This window comes from Anguilla rostrata, chromosome 5 (genome assembly GCF_018555375.3).
Source record: "Anguilla rostrata isolate EN2019 chromosome 5, ASM1855537v3, whole genome shotgun sequence".
NCBI lineage: Eukaryota > Metazoa > Chordata > Actinopteri > Anguilliformes > Anguillidae > Anguilla > Anguilla rostrata.
The window spans coordinates 4,287,792-4,298,340 of record NC_057937.1 but is presented as its reverse complement, the minus strand read 5'-3'; positions in this window follow the sequence as shown (position 1 = coordinate 4,298,340).

Genomic DNA, 10,549 nt, shown 5'->3' with positions numbered 1-10,549 from the left:
TTTTTCCCTTTCGTAAAAAAAATAAATAAAATAAATAAAAGAACAAGGATACCAGAAATAAAATATGCAGGAATCTGCCAGGAGCCGCTATGCTAATTCATGTTTTCTTAATGAGACATTAGGAAAAACATCTGAAGGCTTCCAAGGCCTATAGGTGACATCATGTACAGCGGAAGATGGGAAAGGGGTGTGGTTTGGGTTTGGGGGAGGGGGGGGGTGGCAGGGGGTAAAATGTCAACCTGGTTGCCTGTGTCTGATTGCTGAAATCAGCCCAGGTAATTTTCCAGTGGATAGACAGTGATTACACCCCGCCTCTCTTGCCTGAGGAACTTTTTCCATCTTCGTGGATCTGAGCGGTTCTCTCTCAGTGCGGTTTAACTGCACGCGGACTTCACGCGGCCTAATGCTCTGCCTGTGATTGGTTACGAGTCTCGGGGGAGGGGTGTAGTAGAGAGAAAAAAAATGCATTGTGGAAAAAAAAAAAACTCCTTTCTCTGTTCTTTCATGATTTATGTAAAATATCTCAAACATATTCATGGAATCAGGAAATATTATCACACCACATCACCAAAATGACCCAAATTATTAAGAACTCAGATGCACACTTTAATTACGTACATTACTGCATCAGAGGGCCTGTGGACCTTGTAGAGATTATGCCTGCGATAGATTGGCGGCTTGTCCAGGGTGTATTCCTGCCTCTCGTCCAATGCAAGGTGGGATAGGCTCCAGCACCCCCCGCGACCCTGCTCAGGATAAGCGGGTATAGATAATGGATGTTTGCATAGAACAGTAATAATATTAATAAGAACTATTATTATTATTATTATATACGCGCATGTCCTGTATGTTCTGATGCTCTGTATGTGCAACACAAACTCAGCCCAGGTTCTCTCTGCGTATCCGTATATAATGGGCGTGTTATATTAGTATTCTCAATGCGGTGCCGATGTAAAATGAGTTTTCTTCAGCTCCATTAAAAATGTGCGGGACTCTCCTCCCCTGATGATTGACAGATTTGCATGTGGAGGAGAGCGCTGCTCAGCTGAGCGGAGGACGGCGACTCCTTGGAGTGATGGCGCGCGGACGCATGACATTTGCAGAGTGCCGCGCCTGGCTTTGGGCGCCAGGACATTCGAGGGAACCGGGGGGGGGGGGGGGGGGGCGCAGGGTGGGTGGGGTGGAGGGGGGGTAGGGTATCCAGCACTTCACCGCCCCGTCAGAAACAGGGGGGTATATTGCAAATGACACCGGCAAATCAACTGTAAATAGATGATAATTTGATTGACATCTGGAGGGGGCTGTCGCGGGCGTACAGGGCCTGTAACGGGAACATTTACTCAAAGCAAAGGCAGCTTTCCGCTAAATCACTCGCCGTCCGGAGGGGCCCCGCCAGATTATAATTGCTTGTCCTTCCCCTTTTTCGCTGCAATTTCCCCATTACCGGCACCAGCAGCGTCTCATTTAAAGCAAGGTTGTCTCCTAAATATTCACACGGCACCTCTGTTTAACCCTTGATGTACCCCTCCGCGAAGAACTCGCGGGTTTTTGTTGATTTGTGTGCGTATCGGTGTGGGTATGTGTGTGTATGCTTGGGAATGTGTTGAGTTTTTGTGTGTGTGTGTGTGTGTGTGTGTGTGTTTGTATTCATGTGTCCATGTATGAGTATGTGTATATGGTTGTGTGATATGTGTAGACGTGTGCATGTTTGTGTGTGTGTATGTGTGTTTGGATGCATGTTTCCATGTATGAGTATGTGCATATGCATGTAACGTGCATGTACACACAAGTTGTACAGTAACAGTTGTTTAAACATGAATTGAGGGTCTAATGACGCATGGGATGAATGAAAGATGATGAGCTATTTACAGGCTACTTTGCACTCAATATTAGACACACATTCAAGCATGTGAAATTAAGTTCAGTGATAGATTTTTGAAAATGTATTTGCTTGAGTAAAAATATGCCAGTGGCAACAGTCATGGGAATACAAAGACTAGGGGCTGTAAATGTGAGCCTGGTAGGACTGCATGGAGGAGGGTTTGCATGCGAGCTGGGGGTTATGAACGTGATGTGATTGGCAGGGGTTTGTGGATGTGCCCATGATTGGTCAAATGTCAAAGTTCAAAGTTCACAGCAGGGTTGTCACTAATTTGCTACCGCTGTGGTCTGAAATGTGGAGTGCTGTGATCACCAAACATGAAATGAATTAAATGAGTGAGGTGAATTCTAACAATGTGCTTTCTGTAGCATACTGTATGTAGTAAATGCCAGTAATCATATCAATAATTTATTGTCTTGTTTTTAGCTGTGATGACAGGATCTGCGTATAATGAAGGGGACAAGGTTAATAGCTAAAGTCTTTTAATGCTCTATTCTATCCTGTCTTCCTGCACCGGAAATTATGTTTCATATAACTGATGGATTATAAGAGTCAGCATTCTCCTCCTGTTGAATCTTTTCCCCAAAACACCGTTCAAAAGTGTCCTTTTACAAAATGGAGGCTTGGAGCTTGCTGGAATGTGTGTGTGTGTCTGTGTGCATGTGTTTGTGTGTGTCTGTGTGCATATGTGTGTATATGTGTGTGTGTATGTGCGCACATGTGCATGTGTTTGTGTGTGTGTGTGTGTGTGTATGTAGTTTGTGTTTGTGGTCTGTGTCATGGTTTGGGTGTCTGTGTGCATATGTGTGTATATGTGTGTGTGTATGTGCGCACATGTGCATGTGTTTGTGTGTGTGTGTGTGTGTGTGTGTTTTTGTGTGTATGCGCGTGAGTTTGTGTGTGTGTGTGTCTGTGCGCATGCATGTGTGTGTGTGTGTTTGTGTGATTATGTGTGTGTGTGTATGTGTGTGTTTGTGTATGTGTTTGTGAGTGTGTGTGTGTGTGTGTGTGTGCGTGCCCCTGGGGGTCCTCATCCAGATTTCAGGTTAATGGAAGTGATTAGCTTTGGGAGTTGAGAGGGAGAAACACTCACTCAGGTAAGCTCTCTCGTATAATGCATCTCATGGGGACTGAACTCCTGCCCTGTTTCCTGGGTCTACAAACTTTCCAGTCTCCGTGCTCAATTCCACAACCATTTTGAACCATTAAAAGAGGTCATGTATTACGGATGAATCATCACCACAAACACGGGCCATTTTTAATGCTTTTGTTCTTTTTAAGGCTGGGTTGGCTTCAGCCTGACCATGTGATGTACAGTAATAAAGAATCAGGCAAACAGCGAGTGAACCACTGTAACACAACAACGCTGCAAAGTATTTTTATTGATATGCAGGGGGGACGATGTATAAAAAACTGTTGCAGTTTCTACAAGGTTCACCCAATATGCATGTAAATACCCTCAAATTAAAGCTGGTGGTCTGCACTTCAACTTGGGTATTGATTCATTTAAAATACAATGTGCTGGAGTACAGAACCAAAAAAATGTGTCACAGTCCTAATCCAGACAGCATTGCATGCAATACTTTAAAGTCTGACAGAGAAAGAAAGAACAAGAGTAAAAAGGACAAAGAGAGAGATAGAGAGAATATGAGAGAGGGGGGGAAAGATGGAGAGAATGAGAGAGAGAGGGAGAAAGAGAGAGAGAGAAAGAGAGACAGGAAAAGAATGAGAGAGGAGGAGAAGCACACGTGTGGGCTTGGTCCCCAAGCAGGGATCAAGGTCGGAGAATAAAAAGAGGAGAGGCTTTGATGTGACGTGTGAAGGCAGCGGCGGAGACACCTGTACTGTGGTCTCCGTGTCTCAGTGTCCCAGTGGCCCCCCCGGCATTAAAATTGCATGGAGGGGCTCGCTCATCTCTAATGGGAACTGAAACGCTCTTCATCACCGCAGTGATGGGGATGGCTCTCCGGTAATTGTTCTGTCTTTTGTTTTGATGTGTATTAAGTGGGAGGTACAGATGGGTGATGCCAGTTGCCAGTTTTAGTTCATGATGTGATGTGTGCGTGTTTGTGTCAGAGGGAGAACAATGTATGTATGCATATGTGTGTGTGTGTGTGTGTGAGTGTGTGTGTGTGTGCATGTGTGTATGTTTGTGTGAGTTTGTGGGTGTGTGCGTGCACATGCTTCTGAGTGCATGTGTGTGGGTGTGAGCACGCGTGTGTGTGTATATGCTTGTGTGTGTGTGTGCGTGTCCTGGTGAGCCCAGTCAGTACAGCATGCCTGACAGCACTAAAGTACAGATATACAGCCTGCAGCACAGATGCACCCCTCTAAAGCACAAATACACTGCAGTAAACCACAGACTGCTCAGCAGGTGTGGTCTTGTGTAGAACTTATATAGTAGAGGATGTTGCTGCAGGCAGTGGCGTTGGTAGGCCAATAGGGGGTGCTGTTCCCTTCGGACCAAATGAGAACAAATGAGCACACAAAGCTTTATGCATTCAGCATTCCGCTCAGAGCAAGAAAGACCATGAGATGAGCAGACTGTGTGGAACAGCGCCCCACGATGCCAAGGTACGGTATTGCCCCAGTGCAGGGAAACCTCCAGTTCTCGCCCGTTTATCAGTTTGTTTGTTTTTATTTATTCTGAACGGTGACAGTGCCACTGACATAAAGATGACAGAGGCGGCCGATGAACTACCCGGAGTCAGTCTTAAGAAGCCTGGGTACTCCGATGCCTTCGACAAAGATTTAAGAAAAAGACAGAATGTCAAAAGCATTCAATGGGAAACCACCTCTAATGGGTTATTGTGGGCAGTGTCTCTGTTGTAAGTGTGGGTTAATAATTTATCCATCCTCTCGGGGGACTGAACTGAGGGGGGGTGGGGGGGTGGGGGGGTGGGGGGGGTGCGGTTTATGTCCTCTGTCTGTCGTAATCCCAGCATCCCTCACTGTTTTCTGAAGGAGGAGTAGGAGGGAATTTTTGTGGGTATGTCACTCATCCCAGTTTCTGTCTGTCAGTGTGAGGATGCTAACGTGTTCTCACTGAAATGCCACTGTTCACTGGTTTATACTGAGCCCGTGAGCAGCAAGCACCTCAAACACCTAAAATAAAGATCAGCAGAGATTCACAGACCAGTAGAGAGTGAAAGACCAGCTGAGATTCACAGACCAGATGAGATTCACAGACAGACCATTCACAGACCAGATGAGAGTCACAGACCAGCTGAGATTCACAGAGCAGATGAGTCTCCCATCATAATTACCATTTCTGGAGCCGTGACATGTCCTCAGTTTTATTCATATTAACAGGTCCCTTCTTCAGTGGGAAAGCACAGCTGGCGCTTGAGCCAAAATGAAAATTAAAACCGCCCTTTATTTCCCCTCTGACTGGTGCATTTAGACCTGGATTAAAAGCACAGCCGATTGGCCTGCTGCTGACGTGGATTCTTCTACGTTCTCACGATGCCCGGTAGCCATTTAATTTAGACACAGGCACTCCAATGGCAATAATATATATATATTTTTTAAAGACTGAGGAGGAAAGTGACTCTTTAAGAGCTGCGTGGAGTGAGAGACAAAAGGGAAGAGTGATTCTGGACATTACGGAGAAATCCTTAAGAGCGGGAACTGCCATCACAGCCATTCCTTCTCCTCTCTCAGACAGACACAGAGCAGGCAGGGGAGGGAAACATAACGATGTTTTTTTAATTAATAATTTGCACCACAACTGCACCATAGAGAGAAAAGGAGAAAGTCCATTGCGCGGTTGTGATCACACCAGATCCACATTAGAAAACACACACATTTTCAGTATTAGTGTTCTCTAAAATTTTCTAAAATTGTTCTTTATGCAAACATTAGTCAGCGGGACCTGCCAGACCAGAAAGAGATCATTGACTGTCTAACTCGCAAATGTGTTTTGTGTTTTATTCAAAATTAGTGTGATCATAGGTATATGGAAATAAGACAATGATGTACCAACATATAAGGAGATATTTAAATGTTATTTTATTTTTACTTCTGCATAAACATATCAAAACTAAGAAAAATTCTAGAAGTACAGTCTGACTACATTCCTACACATTCATTTTAAAAAATCAGGCAGAAAAATACAAGTAAAATAAGTTTTAGTTGTCTTGAGAATAATGACCTCAGTCATTTCACGCTGTAACTTCCTGATACCTTTTAGAAATGCAACACAGTACATGACACATACTTTCCACAGATTGAGTGTTCTATTTTAAAATGAAACATCCTTTACAACTTAAAAATAAATCTACGTCTTATTGGGAGAGTGTAAAAAAAAACTCCTTATTTTCATTTTATGTGTTTCTGTCTGTTTTTTATGTGTTCTTTCTCCTGGGGAGGGGCAGGGGGAGGTGCTGTGAAGGAGAGCTATGGTGTTGTTTTAATGTGTAACTCATTAAAAATCATTTCACCCCAAAAAATATTAACCTGCCAACTAAAATGTACCATCCTGCTGCATTGAGAAGCATGTAGTGAAAATCATATAACGAATATGTGTATGCACCGTGATTGAACAATATATTTGTATTATGTTTACACACACACATGCACACACACAGCACAATTGTTGCTTGTCATGCCAATAAGTGAGTCATACAGATAGATAGAGACACAGTGAGAGAGAGAGAGAGAAAGAGAGAGAGAGAGAGAGGGAGAGAAGGAGAGGGGTGAATTAAGTTCTTCTGATGGGCAGAGTAGACGTGATCCATTTTTTTTTTCTTTACTCCCTGAAAAATTGCTGATAATCTGTGTAAAGGTTAGTGGAGGCTGTCATTAGCGCGGTACAGAAGCTTTTAAGAGACAGTAACAATTGTCTCCCACAATTTGCCGTAAATTCTGAAGTGGCCTTATATATAAGGAGTCATGCAATGCAGTTAGGAGGTGCCATTAATTCTCTTTCTCTCACACCGGAGAGAGCCGGGGCATTCTTCTCAAATAAAGTCCTGGCTGCGCAGTCTGTCATTTCTCCTGGTACATGGAGCCTGTGTGCGTGTGTGTGTGTGTGTGTGTGTGTGTGTGTGTGTGTGTGCGTGTGTGCGTGTATGTGTGTGTGTGTCTCCATGCTGTGAGCTCCATAATGTTTGGGACAAAAAACATATTTTTTGTATGAAAAGTGCTGTAATCTCAACATGCTAAAACCAGAATGTATAAAATACACTTTAATACTTTAAAAGCTGATAATCTGCACATTAACCACACATGAACCTTTTATTGAAAATCTAAAATTATGGAGTACAGATTTAAAAATTTAAAAATATGCCTTTGTCCCAACCATTATAGAGCTCACTGCATATAGTATATTATATACGCACACACGCATTACCAGGAGGAATTTGCAAAAAAATATCCAAAAGACAGATTCATAACTGCAGATATTTTATCATGTCGTGGTGACAAGAAGTACATAGGAGGGGAAAAAATGATGAAGGAGAACCGTGCTGGACCAAGTGCCAAGGGAAAGAGTCTCACTGAAATCAAACTTTCTCTCTCTTGCTGGATTTTTTCTTCCTTAAAATCCCTTTGGGAATGAGTGGCATATCAGTGATGAAGACCATCCCGACATGTAGTAGCAGATAACAGCGACTCGGGACTGAGGCAGTTTGGGGGTTACTTGGTACTGACACACTGGTATTCTGGGATGGGTGAGTGGCAGGTGTATGGAAGCGTGTGTGGTGGTTATTGGGGGAGGGGGATGGGGAGAGGATGGGGGAGTTTTTAAATTTATAATGTGTACTGGGGTTAAGTAAAATGGCCCGCGGTCTTCTGGGTCCTACAAACTGAGAGGCGTATGTACGGGGGGAGGGGTTATTAGGGATATTATGCGGTGTGATTGGTTACAGTCATCGGGGAGCAGTGTTAGTTGACGGGTTAATAGAAAAGGGGGGAGGGGGCAATTGTACCAAAAAAAAATGACAAGCTAAACTTCATCTCAAGCTCCTTCATCTCTTCCCTCCTAGCATCTCCATCCCCCTCTTTTCTCTGTACACAACTCCCCCCCCCCACCACCTCCCCCTAATTTCAGATTGTTGGAAGTGGGTGAGTGAGAGAGAGAGTGCGAGAGAAAGAGAAAGTGAGAGAGAGAGCAAATTCTGTTCCTGAAGAAACGTAACATGGTACTCTCCTGCACTCGCTCCTTCCTCTCTTTCTCTCCCCCTCCCTGTCTCTCTCTCTCTCTTTCTCTCTCTCTCTCTCTCTCCCTCTCTTTCTCGCTCCCAGTCAGAGAGATAGTCTAGCGGCAGTTCCTTTCCCTCGGTCTAAGAAGGCGGTGGATGTGAGGCCGTGCTGGGAGCTTGGAGTCGGCGGCAGGCAGACACGGCACTGCCAGGACCTGCCTGGGGAGGCGGCAGACATATGGGGGCCTGGAAACAGAGAAATGACAGCATCCTCCTGCACACCATGTCCCAACAGGTAAGGACACATCTTACTCTACACCATGTCCCAACAGGTAAGGGCACATCTTACTCTACACCATGCCCCAACAGGTAAGGCCACATCTTCCTCTACACCATGTCCCAACAGGTAAGGCCACATCTTCCTCTACACCATGTCCCAACAGGTAAGGCCACATCTTCCTCTACACCATGTCCCAACAGGTAAGGACACATGCCTCGGTACACCGTGTCATGAAAGGTAAGGCCATGTCTTCCTCTACACCATGTCCTAACAGGTAAGGACACATCCTCCTCTACACCATATCCTAACAGGTAAGGCCATATATTACTCTACACCATGTCCTGACAGGTAAGGATACATACTCCGCCACACCATGTCCCAACAGGTAAGGCCATATCTTACTCTACACCATGTCCTGACAGGTAAGGATCCATACTCCGCCACACCATGTCCCAACAGGTAAGGCCATATCTTCCTCTACACCATGTCCCAACAGGTAAGGCCATATCTTCCTCTACACCATATCCTAACAGGTAAGGCCATATCTTCGTCTACACCATGTCCAAACAGGTAAGGACACATCCTCCTCTACACCATGTCCCAACAGGTAAGGCCATATCTTCGTCTACACCATGTCCAAACAGGTAAGGACACATGCCCCTCCACACTATGTTCCAACAGGTAAGGACACATGCCTCTCCACACCATGTCCCAACAGGTTAGGACACATCTTCCTCTACACTATATCCCAACAGGTAAGGACACATCTTTCTCTACATCGTGTCCCAACAGGTAAGGACGCATCTTGCTGTACACCATGTCCCAACAGGTAAGGACGCAGGTGTATTTCACCACATCGCAATCTGCTCCTATTATAATTTGAATTGCTGTTTCACTTTTAATTAGCTTGTGTTGTAATCATTCACTGGCATACTGTCCTTAGTGTTGTGGCTCCTCATTCTGGTGTGTGTGTGTGTGTGTGTGTGTTTATGTCACCATATCAGTTTTCCGTTTTCACAGTTGCAAATCGGTTTGGTAATTAGACATGGTCACGGTCAATTAGGTATGACCAGTCTCTGAGCGCTTCCTTTCTGCGCGGACTCGCGCGCAACAGACGCACGTCGGAGGCTTTCTCTCGTTTCACCTAATTTCAAACGCCGGTAGCGCTGATATATGGAGAGGCCGCTCTGGGGAGTTCAATGTTGCGGCAGAAGAACCTCCATGTGGGAAGTATTACAACTTTACAATCGGATGCCAACACTGGATTCAGCTCTGAGAAGTTCAGTTGCCCACGGATTTTTTGGGAATGATGGGCGCGCATATGCGCATATAGCCTACAATACAGTTTGTGTGTAGCCCACTGGCGGTCATGTGTCTACAGTATGCCACGGGCAGGCCGAGGTAAGGGGGGTTAGCTTCCACGGAAATGTTTGTTATCAGGTGAAGGAGTCGGGGAGCGAGCGGGAACAGTAGACCTCTTCCGTTCATTAATGAGCATTCGTAATTTCAACCGCTGTCTGTCTACCTGTCTCGCGGCGGCACGAGGCTAAACGTGACCGTCTTTCTTTAGAATACGAATAAGTGCGAAATGTTTCCTTGTGGTTTGAAATGATGCAGTCGCGGGTTTTAAGTCGATTGTTTTCTGTTTGCCTAATGGACCTCCTTGTGTTTTATACTGCTTTGTTTTACATTGGGAGCCAATCAACTGCAGAGCAGGCTACATCAACATAGAGGCATTTAAAGTTAGGCTACAGCTCACACAGTTGAGTTAAATTAGGTCTGTACTTTATGTTATGTATTCACATTTCTGTATTCATATGCTTAATTTGAGATGTTTAAACACATCTCATAACATTAAAATCAAAATAATTTTTTAAATAGCATCGATCGTTGCAAAACTGTAATATCTGTCCAGTAACTACCGAAACCATTTCACCTGTTCAAAGTGTGGGCTATAAGTGTTTTTGTAGGCTACATGTTATCGAATGAACGAAATAAAATACGTTTTTATTACCATGTTTTATTTATTTATTTATGCTAAATTAACGATGCATCATTTTTAGTTTAGTAACATTTTAAGAGCACTCTCTAATTGGAATTTAATTTAATAATTCATATTTTTAGATTTTCGCAGCCAATCTGTAGTTCAAATGTAGGGGATGATGCTTGTTTTTGTCGCCCTGAAAACTAAGAATAAAAAACTTTATAATAAAAAATACATTTAAAATTATGACAGAAAAATTA